The sequence below is a fragment of the Lonchura striata genome, chromosome 33 (assembly GCF_050655825.1).
Source record: "Lonchura striata isolate lonStrDom1 chromosome 33, ASM5065582v1, whole genome shotgun sequence".
In the NCBI taxonomy this organism is placed as follows: Eukaryota; Metazoa; Chordata; class Aves; order Passeriformes; family Estrildidae; genus Lonchura; species Lonchura striata.
The window spans coordinates 3,627,501-3,635,000 of record NC_140735.1 but is presented as its reverse complement, the minus strand read 5'-3'; positions in this window follow the sequence as shown (position 1 = coordinate 3,635,000).

The following is a 7,500-nucleotide window of genomic DNA, read 5'->3' as shown; positions in this document are numbered from 1 at the left end:
TTCCGAGCGCCGGGGTAGACTTGGTGCACGGAAGCCTCGGGGTAGACCTGGTCTTCCGGGCGCCGGGGTAGACCTGGAATTCCGGGCGCCGGGGTAGGCCTGTTCCCCTGGAGCCGGGGTAGACCTGGTGTTCCGGGAGCCGGGGTAGACCTGGTGTTCCGAGCGCCGGGGTAGACTTGGTGCACGGAAGCCTCGGGGTAGACCTGGTCTTCCGGGCGCCGGGGTAGACCTGGAATTCCGGGCGCCGGGGTAGGCCTGTTCCCCTGGAGCCGGGGTAGACCTGGTGTTCCGGGCGCCAGGGTAGACCTGGTGCACGGAAGCCTCGGGGTAGACCTGGTGTTCCGGGCGCCGGGGTAGACCTGGTGCACGGAAGCCTCGGGGTAGACCTGGTCTTCCGGGCGCCGGGGTAGACCTGGTCTTCCGGGAGCCGGGGTAGACCTGGAATTCCGGGCGCCGGGGTAGGCCTGTTCTCCTGGAGCCGGGGTAGACCTGGTCTTCCGGGAGCCGGGGTAGACCTGGAATTCCGGGCGCCGGGGTAGGCCTGTTCCCCTGGAGCCGGGGTAGACCTGGTGTTCCGGGAGCCGGGGTAGACCTGGTGCACGGAAGCCTCGGGGTAGACCTGGTCTTCCGGGAGCCGGGGTAGACCTGTCGTCCTACTCCGGGCCCGGCCTCCGGCCGCCCGGCTGCTGCGGCAGACCTGTCGCCCTGGTGTCCCGGGCGGACCTGCTGTCCCGCGCACGACCCACCCTCCGGCCGCCCGGCGCCGGTCTAGAGAGGGAAGGAGCCGGCCGTTGGGAGCCGGCAGCGCTCCCGCCTCCTCCGTGCCCAAAGCGACAGCGGCCCGGCTCCTGCCTCCGTCTCCGGATCCCTCACTGCCTTCAGCCGCTCGACCCCCCTCCCCCCCACCCCGCTGCCGTCCTGCCCCGGGCTCGGACGGGGCCAGGCCGGGCTGGAGCGTCAAGGAAAGAAGGCCGTCAAAGCAGAAGGCTGGGCGAGAGCCGAAGAGAAGGCTTCTCGGCAAAGGGGCCGCCTCTGCCGCGGGCCCCGGCCCTGCTGGCCGAAGGACCCGCCTTCCTCGGTGTCGGCCCGCTCCTGGCCCTCCCGCCGCTGCGGGTGTGCGAACCGGCCGAGGAGAGAGCGGGCGGGGGACGGCGACGGGGGTGGGGAAAGTAGTCTGCGAGCGGCGCCGGGGAGTCTGATGGGGCAGGGCGGGGCGCCCCCAACCGTCGATGGGCGGAGGCGGGGAAAGTCTTCAGGCGGGGCGCCCCCAACCGTCGATGGGCGGGCTCTGAGGGGGCGGCGTCGGATTGCGAGTGTGTGGAGCCGGCGTGTGTGTCACCGTGCCCCTCTCTCTCTGTCTCTCTCTCCCTCCCTTCCCCCCCTCGCCCCCCCGTCCCTCCCTCCCTCCCTCGCTTCCCTTGCGCGCTGGCCCCACTGAAATTCCGTTCGGCCGGGTAGGGCTGCGCGGCACCCCGGGCGGAGGGGGCTGCTGACGCTGCTTCGACGGCAGGCTGACGCAGGCTGCCTGTCAGCTTGGTCTGGGATCGCTCTGGGTACCAGAGGGAAAGAAATAAAGTTCGCCAAGAAAATTCCTTTTCCGGATCAGTTTCTTGCGCCGAGGGAACAGAAGAGTCGTTCTCTTCGAGAAGGGAGGAAAGGGGAAGCGCGGGAAATGAAACCCGAACCCCAAACCAGACCAAGGGGAACCAAGCCACAAAAAACAAAGGGATAACCCCGTAACTCCTAAAACAAACCCAGAAAACTCGAACCAAAAGTCCCGCAACGCACATTCCCCCACCCCCCACAAAAACCCACACCGAGCCCCCCCCCTCGCGCCCGCCCCCCCCACCCCCACCAGGCAAAAAAAGGTAAAGCCGGCCATTGAGAAACGCTCTACTACCCGGGTATGGGGAAATACCTCTTGCCATGGCCCCGGAATAGACTTTTCCTCCGGGCGCCGGGGTAGACCCGTTGTCCGGCCCCCCGGGCTACACCTGGTATCCCGGAGCCGGGGTAAACCTTGTACCCGGCGGCCGGGGTAGACCTGGTATCCAGGAGCCGGGGTAGACCTTGTACCCGGCGGCCGGGGTAGACCTGGTATCCCGGAGACGGGGTAGACCTTGTACCCGGCGGCCGGGGTAGACCTGGTATCCAGGAGCCGGGGTAGACCTTGTACCCGGCGGCCGGGGTAGACCTGGTATCCAGGAGCCGGGGTAGACCTTGTACCCGGCGGCCGGGGTAGACCTGGTATCCAGGAGCCGGGGTAGACCTTGTACCCGGCGGCCGGGGTAGACCTGGTATCCAGGAGACGGGGTATACCTTGTACCCGGCGGCCGGGGTAGACCTGGTATCCAGGAGCCGGGGTAGACCTTGTACCCGGCGGCCGGGGTAGACCTGGTATCCAGGAGACGTGGTATACCTTGTACCCGGCGGCCGGGGTAGACCTGGTATCCCGGAGCCGGGGTAGACCTTGTACCCGGCGGCCGGGGTAGACCTGGTATCCAGGAGCCGGGGTAGACCTTGTACCCGGCGGCCGGGGTAGACCTGGTATCCAGGAGACGTGGTATACCTTGTACCCGGCGGCCGGGGTAGACCTGGTATCCCGGAGCCGGGCTAGACCTTGTACCCGGCGGCCGGGGTAGACCTGGTATCCAGGAGCCGGGGTAGACCTTGTACCCGGCGGCCGGGGTAGACCTGGTATCCAGGAGCCGGGGTAGACCTTGTACCCGGCGGCCGGGGTAGACCTGGTATCCAGGAGCCGGGGTAGACCTTGTACCCGGCGGCCGGGGTAGACCTGGTATCCAGGAGACGGGGTAGACCTTGTACCCGGCGGCCGGGGTAGACCTGGTATCCCGGAGACGGGGTAGACCTTGTACCCGGCGGCCGGGGTAGACCTGGTATCCCGTAGACGGGGTAGACCTTGTACCCGGCGGCCGGGGTAGACCTGGTATCCCGGAGACGGGGTAGACCTTGTACCCGGCGGCCGGGGTAGACCTGGTATCCCGGAGACGGGGTAGACCTTGTACCCGGCGGCCGGGGTAGACCTGGTATCCCGGAGACCGGGTAGACCTTGTACCCGGCGGCCGGGGTAGACCTGGTATCCAGGAGCCGGGGTAGACCTTGTACCCGGCGGCCGGGGTAGACCTGGTATCCAGGAGACGGGGTAGACCTTGTACCCGGCGGCCGGGGTAGACCTGGTATCCAGGAGCCGGGGTAGACCTTGTACCCGGCGGCCGGGGTAGACCTGGTATCCAGGAGACGGGGTAGACCTTGTACCCGGCGGCCGGGGTAGACCTGGTATCCCGGAGCCGGGGTAGACCTTGTACCCGGCGGCCGGGGTAGACCTGGTATCCCGGAGACGGGGTAGACCTTGTACCCGGCGGCCGGGGTAGACCTGGTATCCAGGAGCCGGGGTAGACCTTGTACCCGGCGGCCGGGGTAGACCTGGTATCCAGGAGACGGGGTATACCTTGTACCCGGCGGCCGGGGTAGACCTGGTATCCCGGAGACGGGGTAGACCTTGTACCCGGCGGCCGGGGTAGACCTGGTATCCCGGAGCCGGGGTAGACCTTGTACCCGGCGGCCGGGGTAGACCTGGTATCCAGGAGACGGGGTAGACCTTGTACCCGGCGGCCGGGGTAGACCTGGTATCCCGGAGACGGGGTAGACCTTGTACCCGGCGGCCGGGGTAGACCTGGTATCCAGGAGCCGGGGTAGACCTTGTACCCGGCGGCCGGGGTAGACCTGGTATCCCGGAGCCGGGGTAGACCTTGTACCCGGCGGCCGGGGTAGACCTGGTATCCCGGAGACGGGGTAGACCTTGTACCCGGCGGCCGGGGTAGACCTGGTATCCCGGAGACGGGGTAGACCTTGTACCCGGCGGCCGGGGTAGACCTGGTATCCAGGAGCCGGGGTAGACCTTGTACCCGGCGGCCGGGGTAGACCTGGTATCCAGGAGCCGGGGTAGACCTTGTACCCGGCGGCCGGGGTAGACCTGGTATCCCGGAGACGGGGTAGACCTTGTACCCGGCGGCCGGGGTAGACCTGGTATCCCGGAGCCGGGGTAGACCTTGTACCCGGCGGCCGGGGTAGACCTGGTATCCAGGAGCCGGGGTAGACCTTGTACCCGGCGGCCGGGGTAGACCTGGTATCCAGGAGCCGGGGTAGACCTTGTACCCGGCGGCCGGGGTAGACCTGGTATCCAGGAGCCGGGGTAGACCTTGTACCCGGCGGCCGGGGTAGACCTGGTATCCAGGAGACGGGGTAGACCTTGTACCCGGCGGCCGGGGTAGACCTGGTATCCAGGAGCCGGGGTAGACCTTGTACCCGGCGGCCGGGGTAGACCTGGTATCCCGGAGACGGGGTAGACCTTGTACCCGGCGGCCGGGGTAGACCTGGTATCCCGGAGACGGGGTAGACCTTGTACCCGGCGGCCGGGGTAGACCTGGTATCCCGGAGACGGGGTAGACCTTGTACCCGGCGGCCGGGGTAGACCTGGTATCCAGGAGCCGGGGTAGACCTTGTACCCGGCGGCCGGGGTAGACCTGGTATCCAGGAGACGGGGTAGACCTTGTACCCGGCGGCCGGGGTAGACCTGGTATCCAGGAGACGGGGTAGACCTTGTACCCGGCGGCCGGGGTAGACCTGGTATCCCGGAGCCGGGGTAGACCTTGTACCCGGCGGCCGGGGTAGACCTGGTATCCCGGAGCCGGGGTAGACCTTGTACCCGGCGGCCGGGGTAGACCTGGTATCCCGGAGCCGGGGTAGACCTTGTACCCGGCGGCCGGGGTAGACCTGGTATCCCGGAGACGGGGTAGACCTTGTACCCGGCGGCCGGGGTAGACCTGGTATCCCGGAGACGGGGTAGACCTTGTACCCGGCGGCCGGGGTAGACCTGGTATCCCGGAGACGGGGTAGACCTTGTACCCGGCGGCCGGGGTAGACCTGGTACCCCGGAGACGGGGTAGACCTTGTACCCGGCGGCCGGGGTAGACCTGGTATCCAGGAGACGGGGTAGACCTTGTACCCGGCGGCCGGGGTAGACCTGGTACCCCGGAGACGGGGTAGACCTTGTACCCGGCGGCCGGGGTAGACCTGGTATCCAGGAGACGGGGTAGACCTTGTACCCGGCGGCCGGGGTAGACCTGGTATCCCGGAGCCGGGGTAGACCTTGTACCCGGCGGCCGGGGTAGACCTTGTACCCGGCGGCCGGGGTAGACCTGGTATCCCGGAGACGGGGTAGACCTTGTACCCGGCGGCCGGGGTAGACCTGGTATCCAGGAGACGGGGTAGACCTTGTACCCGGCGGCCGTGGTAGACCTGGTATCCCGGAGACGGGGTAGACCTTGTACCCGGCGGCCGGGGTAGACCTGGTATCCCGGAGCCGGGGTAGACCTTGTACCCGGCGGCCGGGGTAGACCTGGTATCCCGGAGCCGGGGTAGACCTTGTACCCGGCGGCCGGGGTAGACCTGGTATCCCGGAGACGGGGTAGACCTTGTACCCGGCGGCCGGGGTAGACCTGGTATCCAGGAGCCGGGGTAGACCTTGTACCCGGCGGCCGGGGTAGACCTGGTATCCAGGAGACGGGGTAGACCTTGTACCCGGCGGCCGGGGTAGACCTGGTATCCCGGAGACGGGGTAGACCTTGTACCCGGCGGCCGGGGTAGACCTGGTATCCAGGAGCCGGGGTAGACCTTGTACCCGGCGGCCGGGGTAGACCTGGTATCCAGGAGACGGGGTAGACCTTGTACCCGGCGGCCGGGGTAGACCTGGTATCCCGGAGACGGGGTAGACCTTGTACCCGGCGGCCGGGGTAGACCTGGTATCCCGGAGCCGGGGTAGACCTGGTCTCCGTCCGCCCGGGTAGACCTGGTGTCGCGGCCGCCTGCGGAAGTTCACCAAGGGGTCGCTGTTCCAGGCTGCCTCCGGCTATGTCGACGTAGCGGTCGGCCTGCGCTGGCGCACCCTCCCGGTCGACTTCCACTCGTCTCCTTGGAGGCGTCGGCGGCCTTGGACTTATCTTTCCGTATATTGGGAGCGAGGTGACGGGCCGCGTCCCCGCAGGTTTCCAGGGTGCCTGCGTCGCAAGGCGGAGGATAGGGCGGCCGCGCCGCGCGGTCGTCGGGGCAGAGCGAGTGCCGCCTAGGCCGGGTGAGCCGCGTGGCTTGGTCCCGGTTCCCGTCCTGCCCAGGGCGCTCTTTCGGGGGGAGAGCTGCCCGAGAAGCCAGAGAGAAGAGAATGGGCAGTGTGAAGGGCCACCAGAGAGAGAGCCGAGAGCCGAGAGAGACGGCCCGAAAGACCGTGTCGAGAAGCCGCTCGCTGGCCGCAGCGAGGCGGTGAGAAGCCCCGCGTGTGTGTTGCTCCGCTCCGGTCGGCTGCCGTGCCGGCCCGGTTGAAGGGGGGGCGGCCCCCCTGGGACGATCGGTGGCAGGTGAGGCGGCGGCGCCTCGTCCCTTTTCCGCCTGGCCTTAAGCCGGGGCCCGCTCCGGCAGGCATTTTTCCGGCAGCCGGTCCGGTGGCAGTGGCCGGCAGCCGGGGGTCGACGCGGCCGGGCTTTTTTTTTCCCCGGCCCTCGCCCGAGAGCCTCCTCCCCGAGCAAGGCCCGGCCAGCCCGCCGCGGTGGCGGCGCCCGGTTCCCCCGCTCCCGACCTGTTTGCCAGCGTGTCCGTGTCGGAAGGGCAGCGGTGGGGCGCGCGGCCTGGCCTCGGCATTCGCCGCGTGGCCGGAGGGGCTCGGTGACGGCGGTCGCCCGATGAGCCGTGGAGCCGGGGTGGCGGCACCCCGTCCCACCGGCGCGTGCTGTTGAAGTCACCCCCTTCCTCGGCCTTAAGCCGGGGACCCGCCTTGCGGGCGGGCTGTTTTTTTCGCGGGCAGAGAGGGGCCGGCCGCGGTGGCCGGCCCGCCCTAGCACGGACCGAAGCCCCCGGCAGAGAGCAACCCCCGGAAGGTCGCGGGCGAGGCGGCGGCGCCTCGCCCTTCCTCGGTCGTGGCGACCGAGCCCGCTTCTGCCCCGGGCGGTCCGTTGCTATTTTTTCAAGGGCGTGTGCGGGTGCTGTGGGGGGCCCCGCCCGCCCGGCCTCCGATGGCCTTTTCCTCTCGCGGCCCTAAGCCGCGGCACCGAGAAGCGTGCGGGCCCACGAAAGCCGAGGTTGTGTGGAGCCGGGGGGCCGAGCGAGCCCCGAGCCGAGCGATGCCGGTGGGTTTCGAAGGGGGGGGGGCAGCGAGAAGGCGGCGCGCGCCTCGCCCCCCCCCGGGCCCCCGGCGCCCGTGGTTAGCACGGGTCCTTGTGGGCCGCGCACGCCATGTGCCTTTTTTTTTTTTTTTTTTTTTCCGTTGATCGGTGCCGTACCCCGGCTTTTCCGAAGGGGAGAGAAAGAGAGGCCGAGAGAGAGAGAGAGAGAGAGAGAGCGCGCCAGCCGCGGGGCGGGCGAAAGCCGGTGGCACCTTTCTCGAACGCTCGGACGGGTTCCCTGGGCAGAAAAGGGTGAAGGCCATCCCCA